The sequence below is a fragment of the Pan troglodytes genome, chromosome 12, assembly GCF_028858775.2.
Source record: "Pan troglodytes isolate AG18354 chromosome 12, NHGRI_mPanTro3-v2.0_pri, whole genome shotgun sequence".
Taxonomy (NCBI): domain Eukaryota; kingdom Metazoa; phylum Chordata; class Mammalia; order Primates; family Hominidae; genus Pan; species Pan troglodytes.
In genome coordinates, this window is record NC_072410.2 from 93,274,168 (window position 1) to 93,288,804 (window position 14,637).

The 14,637-nt window shown below is 41.1% G+C and overlaps 1 protein-coding gene across 1 annotated transcript in view; it reads left to right on the forward strand.

Moving 5' to 3' along the window:
• ALK (ALK receptor tyrosine kinase) overlaps positions 1-14,637 on the forward strand; it is a 736,910-nt gene that overhangs the window by 353,310 nt on the left and 368,963 nt on the right. The window lies entirely within an intron of this gene.

Here is a 14,637-nt window from a genome sequence, read left to right on the forward strand (position 1 = left end):
CATCTCCCAGGTCATTAATTACTTTCCTTCAACCTTATCTCCCATTCTCATTATATGCATGAATTAGTTCATTTAACTATTCTCCGTTTTAAGCTGTTTCCAATTATCTTTTGCCATTACAATCAATATTTCCTATAATATTTTGGAAAATACATTTTTATTCACTTCCATAATCATTTCCATTAAATTTGGGTTTTAATTGCTGAGGCTAGGATTTTTGCCAAATCTCAAGGTTTTTGCCAAATTTTCCTCCAGAAATCTCCAACCAATGTATGTTCCTACCGGCCATGTATGTGACAATTTGTTCTCCCACATTCTTGCCTTGGTTCCTTTGACTGTCAAGAGTTCACTTCTTAACAACACATGAGTGTACTTGGGATACCCTACTCCCAACTATCATCAAAGTTCCATGCAGACCCGAATCAGTATATGCAGAGCTTCTTATTTCTTGTTTTGGGGTACAGCAAATTGATGTTGCTACTATTGTTAGCATCTTAAATAAAATGAGGCAGGCTAGCAGCCCCTCCTGGAAGTTCTGGCAAACTCGGTGTAAACCCAAGATGCCTAGACTAAAGCCTGTTGTGGCCAATCAAATCATATGGACCTCTTTAATGACTAACTAGGATTCGGCCATGGTGAATGGCCCTCGCGAACATGCAGAAATAAATTGGACCGCTCATAAAGTGATCCAGGCAGGGTGACCCTGGGTGGGCGGCCCTGGCTCCAAACTTCACATGGCATCCTGTCCCGGCTTTTGTCCCTGTAAGTTTGTCACTCAACCAGCCTTAACCTCTCATACGGAGCATCTCCTGGAGACCTTCCACAGCTTGACACACTGGGAGAGTCACTCGAAGAAGTAAGAGCTGACAGGTGCTGTCCCACAAAGCTCTGAGTGCTAATAGCAGTCCCCTCACCTGCCCATAGGGTTTCTCTTTCTTTTCTCTTCTTTTTCTTTCCTCCCTTTTTTAACTGTGTTAATTTAATCTCGCCAATATCAAACTCCTATGCGAGAGGTAATAAAATCCTTTTAGGAGTGAAGCAGAGTTTATGTTGAGAGGAACAATCTGTCAGTTTTGCAGGGTGCTATTAGATGGCTGCTGTGCAGTGTGCTGAGGCGAGGTGAGGCTGGCTGCCTTTGTCTGTGGCCCTGCTCTTCTTTGTGACAAGCCTTGCCCAGGGCAACGTGGTGGCTGGTGATTAGGAGAGCTTGGCCACTACCTCAGGAGTGCTCCACTGAAGAACCTCATGAAAAAGTGGATCCTAAGGGCTCTTCTTGTTTGTTTAGGCTCTGCTGTTGTTATTCTCTGCTGCTGTGGCTATCTGAGATTGCTTTTCCATAATCCACCTGCTTGATACCTGGTTTCTAGCACTCCTCTGTTCCCCTTTCCTTTCCACCGGCCTCCCCTCAATAACTGTGAGCTTCCCTTGGGCTTGCTAAACACTAAGCAGGGTCTTGGGATGTATATTTATCCATCTTCCTGCCCTTCCATGCTCACCAGTAGGAAGCTAACGCCAGAAGACCCGGGTTCAAATCTCAGTTCCACCAGTTAGGGTCTTTATGTCCTTGCTCTTGGATCTTCTTTGCTTCAGTTTTGTCATTTGCAAAAATTGGCACAGTAATCTTTCCTAGCATTTATGGAAGGGTTAAGTGAGAATATAGTAAATCTTCTGCCACAGAGGGCAATGTCACTTCATGACCCCAGAGGGCACCATATCACGTTGTCACCTAGAGTTGTACATTAGTCCCTTCTCCAGCTCTGTGTCTGTACAGAGTAGGCAATTGGCAAATGGAAGCTGTGGTTATTGTCGATATTATTTTTTGTTCTGCTTTTTTTCTGAAAGCTACCTCAAGTCACTGGCTGTGCTGTTACCCCTAAGGGTATTCTAGTGAATGCCCTGGTTATAACTGGCCTGCAAGCCTGGGTTCCCAGTCTCTCTGTAATAAAGCAAGAGAACACAGGGGTCCTCTCAGATTGAACCCTAGAAAATAACCATGCAGGAACCAAGTTGTGGCCACACAAACACACTAAAAATAAAGCAGCAACGGAAAGATGACAAGAGTGGCTCAGCCTCCCTCCACCTCTGAGTGGAACCTGAGATACCCCCTCCCTTCCTGAGGCCTGCAATTCCTCACGCATAATGACCTCAGTGGTTTCTCTGAGTTATGCTATTCCAAGACTCTGCAAATATGAGTGCCTTTTATCATTTCTATTTTTAAGAGGGAAATGGAGAAAGAAGAGGAGTGGATGAGAGGGCAGGTTGACCAGTCCAGTGTGAGGCAGCTCCTCAGAATGACAACAGTAGCGACAGGAAATCTTCTAGGAGATGGCGTTTTGCCACAAGGTCTCAAAATAGCTAGGAAGAGAGTCTTCTCTTACAAGGGTGGCGGGGGTGTGGTGGTAGGGATCCTTTATGCAAGGCACAGGGTTGAATATTCTATGTTCACTCATTTTTATTGGAAGATCCATTTGACAGTGTCTGTTTTTCTGATTATTTGATTTTGTTTTGATTTTGATAGTTAGGATAGTTGGGTAAGAAGAAGCACCTGTCACCCCTTGAGATTGGCCTTTGAGAGTCCAAGTTAGAATTGTTTGTTCATGGGGTGCCAAGTATTATCCCAGGGAGTTGGGAGAAGGTAGCTTCCCATGTAGCTGAGTCCAAAGCTCGCACCACTCACCGCACGACAGCCAGTAAGTCAAGAGACAAGGTGTTGGGGCAAGGAAGATGCCCCATTATGGAAGATGTCCCCATAATATTTCAGGGAGCCAGCAATCTGAGAAGATGGTGGACTAATGTCCTAAAGAACCACCTTAAAGGGCATAAATCTCAAGCTTCTTTTTATATTGGGAAGGGGGAAAAAGGAGGCGGCTGAGGTTAGGAGGTGGCAGGTGACCACAAATGTTTGGGCATCAGCAGGAGTCTAAAAGGGTTGCACAATTTCTTTGCCCTTGGTCAGGCCACAGTGCTTCTGTAAATCATTAGAAAAACATTATTACTTGTGTGTATGCTCCTTATCTCTTTGAGGGCTAGTTTTAGGAAGGGACTATTCTCATCTTTGTCTTAGAGTTAAACTATAAACTTAACTCCCCCCATAGTTCATTTGGCCTATGTGCAGAGATAAGCAAGAACAGTTAACGCAGATGGTGAGAGTTGGGGGTCAGGAGCAACATGGAGTTAGCCATGTTAGGCCTCCTTTTCACTGTTATACCCACATCAGAAAGAGGCTCTCGGTTTGTATGTTACAAAACCATAAATTCCTCTCCATCCCTTTGATATCTCTTTCAGCCTCTGCCATGTCTGTCTACAGAATTTGGCTGATCTCAGGTGAAGGCCATAACCCACATGAGCAAGGTCACTGTGGAAGGGCATGTGCTAGGTTTTGAAAATGCTTCTTTTTTATTAATATTCTCAAAATCAGGCAGGAAGATATTCCTGAGTTTTTCTGGTACTTCCCTGCTCCTCTCCCAATTCCTATATAGACTCTCCACCCCGTGGAATCTAGTGATCCTTTCTGAATAGCACTAGGTGTTCCCGTTCTGTAATCCGAGTAAACCCTGTTGCAACAAATTTAAAACAAAACCATATGTAAAGGCACCCTACCCAGGTATCTAGCACAGATTATGAGTATTCAATATACCTACATTGAATTTGAAATGAATTATCTTTGGACAGAGATGTGGATAGTTAGGCTGCCTAAGAAGCAAATATATCCTACCACAGTCTGGGCTCTGCGCCACAGAGAGGAGTCCAGCATAGCCCCTCCTCTTTGGGAGACCATGTTTTTGTGAGTAAAGCCACATAAGGAGCAGCTTCAATTCACAGCCTGGAGTTTAAATGGCCTCTCCATGCAGGGGATGTGATTTGCATTTGATCTTAGCTTACCTTTGGGAAACAAATCAGTTCCCCAAATAGAAGGTACCCTACTTAAGATAGACCCAATCCTTTCGAATCTGTTAAGCCCTCTGTTGAGTATTGTCATTTTGCCAGCATCCCCAAACTTTGGTCACTGGAGCACTTGACAGAAGGCTAATACTTAAGAAATAAGTTGTAATAATGAGAATTCCTTCTCTGTAGACAGTCTTTCCATTCCAGTAAATTGGGTCCACATTCACTGGATGAGTATTTTGTGAAGTGTCATACTCAAATGTAAAAGGTTTATGGATGAGAAGTTTCAGTTTTTTTTCCCCCTTCTTCACTCTCTTCTTTCCAGTTGTTCTGCTATTGAGCCAATGCAGTGTGGTGGTTCATTACTAGGAGTGTAATGGCCTTATCAAGGAATGTAATTGTCCTGCTGTACTGGCCCTGGGCAGACACCATCTGGAGGGTGAGCATTTGGAAGTTTCCCAGCTTAGAGAGAAAACTGATAAACTAGAGCTGAGAGACGGTTACAGGCCTGGAAAGGAGGCCATGCAGTGAACAGATCAAGGAAATGGGATGTATAGTGTAGAAAAGAGTAGAGAAGTCCTGGTAATTGTGTTCAAATAGTGGAAGGACTCTCATGTGAAAAGGGGCTAGACTGAATCAGTCTTTGTCCAGATGGCAGGACTAGGACCCATAAATGGACATTAGAGAGCAGCAGGGTTGAGTTTAGACTGGGAAAGACATGTCTAACAATTAAAGCTCATCCAACACAGAGAAGCTGTCTCGTAAGCCACAGACGGCACCCACCCATGGTTGTCCAGCAGAAACTGGCTGACTGCCTAGAAGAGCAAAGGGAATGCTGGACCTGGTTGGGAAGGGGATTGATTATAAACTTTGCTTGGCCTGCTGGATTTGATGGCTCATCCTTGTCCATCCTCCTCTCTCTATTAATCCAAAGTTCACTAGAAATCCTTGCTGAGCAAGGCCCTGGGTCAGTGGTTCTCAGTAGTATCTGTTGAAAACCTTTTGAAACATCACTACTTAGACCCCACCCCAGAATAGTTAAATCAATATATCTAGGGGTGGGACTGAGGCATCCACATGCTTTAACCACCACCACTACCCCCCATGCCCGGCCCCGGTCATTTTCATGGGGAGCCAGGGTTGGGAACAACTGCTTCAGACAAAAAGAGAATGTGATAACAACCTCGCTCCTCTAAACATATCGTATGATATTTTTAAAAATAAAACAGTTTTGTCTCAAATTAGTAGCATTTAAGCTTAGATCCTCCTAGATGGTTTTAGTAGCTTCCATGCTTACATTATTTTAGCACAGATCACTGGCTTTGAAGGGTATATGAACATTTATGAACACATGTGAAGGTTGTATGAACATTTGGGTGGACGGTGAACATGCTCCATTTTCAGACGTGATGGATGTGCCATTGACAGTGAACTTGGTATTCTCTTGTGCTCCTGTCCCTCAGCTTGCAAAAGGCCAGCAGCTTCCTCCACACCCAGCCCAACACCCCTCCTCCAATCACCGGGATACTGTTGTATAGCCAGGGGCCTAAACAGCTACAAACTGGGCAACTTCCCCCTTTTTTAGCATCTTCTGGATGATGCAAGCACTCAGTTTCCATATGGGGCTGGTTGTGAGCCAAGAAGAGAGGAAGCACAATCTCTGGAATGGAATGGAGGCATGGGGATTGTTTAACAGCTATCGTGGGATCATCTGAAGCTGTGCTGCCCAATAGAAATATAATGTGAGCTACATACTTAATTCAAAATTGTCTAGTAGCCACTTAAAAAAGTAAAAGTAAATAAGTAAAATTAATTTTAATAATACATTTTATTTAACTCAATATAGCCAAAATATTATTTCAACATGTAAACAATTTAAAACTTACATTAAAATTACATTAAGAATTATTACATATTAATGAGAATAATATTAGACTAAAATCACATTTAAATTTATTACATATTAATGACATTTCAGGTACAATTTGTATACTATAAAATTTACTTGTTTTAGGTTAAAAAAAAAATCAATAATTTTTAGTAAATTTACAGAGTTGGGCCGGGTGCCGTGGCTCATGCTTGTAATCCCAGCATTTTGGGAGGCCACGTTAGGTGGATCACTTGAGTCCAGGAGTTCGAGACCAGCCTGGGCAACATGCCAAAACCCAGTCTCTATAAAAAATACCAAAATTAGCCAGGCATGGTAGTGTACACCTGTAGTCCCAGCTACTCAACGGGCTGAGGTGGGAGGATAGTTTGAACCTGGAAGGTCAAGGCTGCAGTGAGCCGAAATTATGCCACTGCACTCCAGCCTGGGCAACACAGCAAGATCCTGCCAAAAAAAAAAAAAAAAGAAGGAAGGAAGGAAAGAAGGAGAAGAGAAAAGAAAAGAAAGAAAATTACAGAGTTGTGCAACTGTCACCACAATCTAATTTTAAAACATTTTTTATCACCCCAAAAAAAGGCCCTCGGCTCATTTGCAGTCATTCTCAATTCCCATCCCAAGCCCCAGGCAACCCTTAATCTATTTCTTGTCTCTACAGCTGTAAAGACAATAATAAAATACATGGTCTTTTGTGTCTAGCTTCTTTCATTTAGCCTAGTGTTTTTGGCCTTCATATATATCGTAGCATGTATCAGTCCTTGGTTCCTTTAGATTGTTGAATAATATTCCATTGCATGGATATACCACCATTGTTTATCCATTCACCAGTTACTGAACATTTGAGTTATTTCCACTCTTTGGCTATTACGTACTGAGAAAGCTGCTATGGACAGTCATGTACAAATCTTTATGTAGACATATGTTTTCATTGCACTTGGGTAGCTGTCTAAGAATGGAATTGCTAGATATATGTTAACCACATGCTTAATATTTTAGGAAACTTCAAAACTGCTTTCCAAATAATGAAATATTTTATATTTTTTTTAAAAAAACCCAAGGCTTCAAAATCTGGTGTGTATATTATACTTCTAACACATTCATATTAAGATTAGCCACATTTTAAATGTTTAATAGCCATGTGGGGCTGAGGTCACTATTGCACAGAGCAAGTGAAAGTGTTTCTGCCCAGATATCTTATCTAGAATCCCAAGCCAAGTCAGGATAATGTGTGAACTAATATATGCACACACACACACACACACACACACACACACACACACACGTACATGCTCCCCTGTGACCCACACACATCATGAACACAAGCACAGCAACTCCACCCTCATTACTCTTCATTTATGATTTATTCATTTGCCTTTACAGAATGTTGCAATAATTAGATTGTGCTAAATAAATATGCTTTACAATAATTCATCCATGTCTTCTTGAAACACATTTCTCATGGGATTGAAGGTGATAAATTAACAGAAATATACCCCCCAAAATGAAGATATAGAACCTCATTAAGAGTTGATGGCAAATATTAAGAATGTGGAGAGACAAGGAAGATTAGAAAGCTGAACATATTAAAAACTGTGTCATAATTCTGGAGTTCTCTATTATTTGTCAGTGGTGCAGAATTCAGCCCGTACGCCTCTGCTGGGCAGACGTTTGGGGCTGCTTCTTCTACCTACTTAATCAGTCCTACTCAGATCCCAAGATGCTTGGTCTCTTGGCTCTCTAAATTTCTAATAAACAGACTTGGATGTAATTCTGAGTCCCCAAAACCACCTACAGAGTGAGGGTCCTAAGGCCATCAGATGGATTCCCTTCAATATACAGATTCCTGGAAAGGCCGTTAAAGCTCAGTTGGGGGCTATCTTTACCATTTCAGGCAGATAAGCAAAAGTCCATCCAGCACTTCCAGAAACACTTTTTGCCCTCAGATCTGGGTAGACTTGTCTGAACCCTTCAAGGTTCTTCTGTCTGAACCCTTCAAGGTATGTTAGGTACTGGATGCATATTGACTAGAAAGATAACTTGCCCACCTGTGCATGTTTATAGGAGTGTATATGGACAGAAAATTATAGGCTACCCTCTTAAATTTTCATATTTGACTTATTAAAATAATTGATAGATTATTTCACATTTCTAAACCCCTATAGTCCCTTTCAGTTCAATTCAGGAGTCATTTATGGGTGTCCACCATATGCCAGAACTGGAATAAGTGATGCAGAGAATGAATGAATGCTGAATGAACAAATGGTAGTTCATGCCCTGGGGAGAAAGAACATGGATAGCTGGAAACACAGGCATACGGTCATAATAACGCACTAAGTTTTAGAAAATATTACACCCAAAGATTTGGCTACAGGAAAGGAGAATAAGGCCAACTCTGCTTGAGGAAGTTGGAAAAGTCATCCCAGAGGAGGTGACCCTTAAATGGACCTTGAAGGGTGAGCAGATTCCGAGGTAGAGAAGGGGAAGAAGGGCAGAGAGGGTAGGGAGGGGTGTGTGCAAAGGCTTGGTGGCCTTAAGAAGAATGTCGTCCTCAGGTAGCAGTGACCAGTCTCGTGGGTTGGGAGGTGGGCCACAGAGAAACCAAAGGGTCAGAAAGCAGGGAGCTGTAAAGATAATGTTGGGCCAGGCTAAAGAGTTTGGACTTCATTCTATAGGCAAAACAAAAAACCACAAAGCTCCAAGGAGAGGCAATGAAGTCACTGGGCCAAGGCCTAACCCTGAGATAAGCAGGAATATATCAGCATGAAACCAGAAAGCCTAATCCAATTATAACAGTACTGCCCAGGTCTAAAGTTTTCTGTCTCTGTGAGTAATCTCAAGTGTTATAGCACATGCCATAAACAAACAAGTAAGTTTGCAAATGAAAGAAAGATCAGCTCTTGATTGAGGACAATCCTGTAGTATGTAGGGATGCCAGAAAGAAGTGAGGACTTTTTACAGAAGATTTAGTTGATTTCAGTCTTCCAGAAACCAGAAGAGTTTTTAAAGCAAAAGGAATCAAACAAGGAATGCAGTGTAGACATCACTGGCCAGACCTGGAGGGGGAAAGAGACAGCCTTTCATCTCAATAGAGGATTTAAGGGCTCTCAGTCTAGAGGACTCCTTTGCCAGGGCTTCGAAAGAGCGCATGAGTATAAGCTTAGACTCTCTGGAGTCAACTTGGAGGGAGAGGACGGGAGACTAGATACATGCAAATGTCCACCCTAACCCACACCCTAAAATCTCAATCTCCATTATTACTATTATGTGGCACTTAGGACCTATCTATACCTTTTGTTTTGTTGTTGCTTGTTTTCACACTATATTATATATTCCCTGAGGACTAGGAGGGTATACATACCACTTTATACATCCCCCACCCCACTAATATATTGCTATATCTTGGAGGTACTTACAATCTATTTCTTGACCTATCAATGGGTGTTTCCAATGAAAGAGAATGCATTCATGTAGGACCCTTGGTGTGAAGTTTTGTCTCATGCCCATTTGTTAGTTAAAAGGTCAAAATAAAGGATATTGACCTACCTCTGCTATTTATGCCCAGTGTAGCAACCTTCATATCTCTTGCCAAAAGACCCAGGATCTGAAATCAGTGAGCTCTGAGCCCTGAGCCCTGAGAATCTGGCTGGAATTATTTCAGAAATCGTTCTCTAAGAGAGTATCAGCATTTTTGGCTAGGTTGGAAATACATTTCTCATGAGCATTTTGTTCCTGAGAATCAAGCACTTTCAATATGCCTTAGTGTTTCTAAATGTGCTGCTTGATTATCTGCTCCAGGCTACTTAAGAACAGAATTTAGAGCAAGGTCTCAATTTCAGAGTGTTGTTTAGTTCCCTTATTCTTTTATTTTTTCCATTAAAAATTGTTGCATTTGCTTTTTTCATCCATCAGTCAGTCAGTGAACATCTGCCTGTTCAGAACCTACACAGTACTAGAGAACAAAATATATGTGGTTTTATTACACATTTGTGTGACAAATGTTTCTATGCATAGACAGACCACTTTCTTTAAGAAACATTGTAGAAAAGAGTCTAATAATGAAACTAAAGTATTTGTAGAGATATTTTTGATTTCACAAGTTAGCATTATTAATAAAAGGAGAAAAATCAAAATTTGGAAATATAATTTACTACAAATTGTCTGGAGGAGAAATATTTACAGCTTATGACACAGACTGAATAGTGTAAGCTTATAAACACCAAATCGAGGCTACCTCATGGCCCTTGAGGGCTAGTAATAAGCCTTGAGAAACCTAGAAAATGTCATCAGTATATACCTGTGCAGGTAGAATATTGATCAGAAAACCCTAAGCTAAATGTCACTTCCACATTTAAATGAAACCTGGATGGTTCTCATAGGCCCCACTAAAATCAATAGCAAAACCTTAAGACTTCTTGATAATAGCTTCTGTATTTAAATGAGAGTGAATTCATGAAATCACAGTGGCCACCTTTCTATTTGCCCTGCCTTACCTGCCACCATTCAAGTCCTTATATAGAGACTACAACCTTGAGAATTGATTCTTGCTACATTTCTTGTATCCCTCGTCATTGAAAGTTGTCTTGACAGTAACACAAATCCTCAAGACAGTCTTGTTTGCAATAGTAAGGACTGTGATGACAATAATAATGGGAGTGAACAGTTCTTGAACCCTTGCTGAATGCCACACAGTGTGCTAAGCATTTTACATGGGTTTCCTCCGTGAGACTTCTCCATAGTTCTACAAGAGAGTCCTGTCACTGTCCCTATTTCATAGACACTTTAGAAACGCTACATGCCTTGTCCTACAGTAAGATCACACAGCAAGTAATGGCAGAGCCAGGACTTGGCACAGGTGGTCAGAGCTCTGAACAGTGGGGAAATAACCCCCTAGGCTGCAGCATCTCCCAGATAGGCGCTGCAGATACTAGTAGGGCCATCACAGGTACAAATTCCTGATGCCAGGTTTGGCTTGGGGTACATTTTGACCATCTCCTCACTGAGGGGGCATACAGATGCTCAGGATTTCAAATCCAGCCTCTTGAATGTTGGGATCCTTGAGCCTGGCATTTTAGATTGTTTCTTTCTACACAAGATTATACTTTTAACAGTCTGAAAGCCATTTTTTCTACCACAACCAAAATTTTTGTCTAAGTCATGTTTATAAATATTTAACAGTTATCTTTTTCCTTTTCTTTAGTCCTAAACAACTGACCATTTTTTTCCCTCTGTTTTCTCTTCTGATTTTCAAAGTTCAAGCATTTCTGTTTTCCAAAGAAATTGGGAGTCTGCCCCTATTTATTTACCATCACTACCTACAGCCATTAGGATGTAAGATGCAAGATACCAGCTGTATCTTCAGGCTCATTCAATTGAGGTCATTTCACTATCTGCTTCTTCAGTTGGGCTTTTGTTACAGAATTTATGAAATGAAGTCAATATAAATCATATTCATTAAATCCAAACCAAGGGAAGGGGAAGGAGAGAAAGGTGGAGGGCAGGGGTGGAGAGAATAGACATCAATTTCCACTTACAGAAATGGACAGAGCAAATACTCACGGATTGACTGTTCCCAATTAAACAGTCAGAACTAGATTTAAATTTAATCCCCATATTTCCATGACTGGGGAGATTACCCAGTAAATTTCAGCAGCCCAGCCTGAGGTCCTCAAAAAAAATTCAAATGCCCACAGCAGCCTAGCAGGTAAAGTAAATGAGTGAAGTGGGCCAATGGTAAGATGATAAATGGCCACTGACCCTCAGCCTCAGTGATGGGGACATTAGGAAATTGTGGGGACTATGGGGAACTGGAGAGACATGGCCATCTGAGGGGGTAGTGTTACAGGAAAGGGGTCCCCATGCAGAACCCAAGAGAGGGTTCTCAGATCTCATACAAGAAGAATTCAGGGTGAGTCCATAGAGTAAAGTGAAAGCAAGTTTATTAAGAAAGTAGAAGAATAAAAGAATGGTTACTCCATAGACAGAGCAGCCCTGAGGGCTGCTATTGCCCTTTTTTATGGTTATTTCTTGATGATATGCTAAACAAGGGGTAGATTATTCATGCTTCCCCTTTTTAGACAATATAAGGTAACTTCCTGATGTTGCCCTGGCATTTGTAAACTGTCATGGTGCTGGTGGGAGTATAGCAGTGAGGATGGCCAGAGGCCACTCTCGTCACCATCTTGGTTTTGGTGGGGTTGGGCTGGCTTCTTTACTGAAATGAAACCTGTTTTATCAGCAAGGTCTTTATGACCTGTATCTTGTACTGACCTCCTATCTCATCCTGTGGCATAGAATGCCTGAACTGTCTGGGAATGCAGCCCAGTAGGTCTCAGCCTCATTTTACCCAGACCCTATTCAAGATGGAGTTGCTCTGGTTCAAACACCTCTGACAGTAGCAAATATTCAAATCCAGCCATTTATTGCCACCAAAAAAGAAACAATAGGCCCAACATTGCCAGATCTTCCTTCCCTTTTCCAAATCCAGAACAGCTCCAGATATTCAAGTGGTTACTGTTTCCTGACTTTTAAGCATTGAAGACCAATCCAAATCTAAAAGTCAGTGCAGACCAAGCCTTTGGCCAAATGAAAACCCATCCAAGAACAATCAATGTGCTCTGAAAGGCTGACAGTTTGCAAGCTCTTTTCTAAATCTTCTCCCAGCCTTGCTATTGTTTTGCAATTTAGATCTCACTTAAAATTTAGGGCTTTTTTCTCTCTCTAGCTCTAATAGCTAAGGAAGTCCTAAAGAAAGCTCAATTTACAACACAAAGTTATTGACTCTTTACAAAGGTTTTCCCTTTTCCCCCCCACTTAATGATATCTATGAATATAATTATGCTTAAAATTTCCAGCCAAAGATCCATAAAGCAAGGTTAACTTTACAGTGATTATTTTCTGTCACATATTAATGAAAGTAGTACTATGGAAAGCCATTACAGACACTCAAGTTCATAAATATAAAAAGGCAAATCAGTAAACTTCATATATAAGATTTGATAGCATAAAATTGTCCAAATTGTTTACATTAAAAACAAAACTAAATGGCAAAGGACACATGGAATAATTTCTTTTAGCAAATATAATAGATAAAGGGTTAATTAAGAGCCTAGTTTTAAGAAGTTCTTACAAATCAACAAGGAAAACACTAAGCCTCCAATAGATAACTGAACAAAAAAAACAGACAATTCACAAAAGATGAGAAGCAACTAATTAAAGAACATATGGGGAAATGACTCAACCTCACTAGTAATTAAAGACATGCAAATTGAAACAACAAATATAATTCCTAGTTCAGACAAGGGTGCAATGAAACAGGGACTGCCGTGCATTACTGATAGACAAAATATAAAGCCTCATCGGTAAGCAATTAGCTAATATAAATCAAGAGTTCAGTTCTATTAGGCAGTATTGAGCTTTTCCTATGTGCTAGGCATTGAGTGTATGCAAATGACAAAAACCCACCCCTGCTGTCAAGGAGTGAGCCTGTTTCATGAGAGAGACAGACACAGGTAACTCCATTATTAGGAGGTAAATGTCAGAAGCATTCACACATGTGGCAAATGCAGGAGTAAAGCCAAAGAGTTTGGAAGGTATCTTAGTCGATTTGTGCTGCTACAACAAAATACCTGAGACTGAATGGTTTATAAACAATTGAAATTTTATTTCTCACAGTTCTGGAAGCTGCAAAGTTCAACATCAAGGCACTGAGACCGTTAGTGTCTGGTGAGGGCTGCTCTCTGCTTCAAGATGGTGCCTTGCTGTTGTGTCTTCAGATGTCAGAAGGGGCTAAGGGAAAAAGGAGGCTAAGCTAGTTCCCTCCAGCCTTTTTACAAGGCACTAATTCATTCATGAGGGTGGAGCCCTCATGACTAAATCACTTCCCAAAATGGCCTCTCTTAATACCGCCACAATGGAAATAAAGTTTCAACATGAGTTTTGGAAGAGACACATTTACACCATAGCAAGAGTTTTATTTGAAATGATCCTGAGCTGAATCTGGAAGGATGATTAGAATTTCGCTGAATAAAGAAGGGAAATAACAGGAAGAGAAGATGAGGAGGCTTTCTCAGCATATGGCACAGCATGGATGAAGGCATGGTGTCTACAAGAACTGTGGGGGCGTTGAGAACAGCTTCAGAAGCAAGTGTGAGGTGGACAGGCAGGATGGGAGGCTGGAGAGGGAGCCCAGGCAGCCCATGCTCTGGTAGTGTGAACTTTTTATCCCAGAGGCAGATTGAGATATGGAAGCAGGGAATGGATACAATCCGATGTTTACTTTTTAAAATTCTGCACAAAAGTCACTGTGGTTTGTTTTTCTAATTCAAGAAGTGACAGATAAAAGCAAACAACCCAACTAAAAAATGGGCAAAGGACTTGAGTAGACATTTCTCCAGGGAAGATATGCAAATGACCAATAAGCACATAAAAATATGCTCAACATCATTAGTCATTAGGGAAATGCATATCAAAACAACAATGGGATACCACTTCACATCCATTAGTTTGTCTATTATTTTTTTAAAGTAATACAACAAATATTGGTGAGGATGTATGGAGAGAAATTAGAATCTTTGTGTATTGCTCGTGGGAATGTAAAGTGGTGTAGTTGCCATGGAAAACAGTCTGGTGGCTCCTCACAGGGTTAGACATAGAAGTATCACATGACCCAGCAATTCCATTCCTGCATATACACCCCCAAAAATTCGAAACAGAGACTCAAACATACTTGTACACCAACATTCATGGCAATATCATTTACATTAGTCAAAAGATAGAAATAACCCAAATGTCCATCAGCAGATGAATGGATAAACAAAATGTGGTATACACATACCATGACCTTAAAAAGGAAGGAAATTCAGATACAT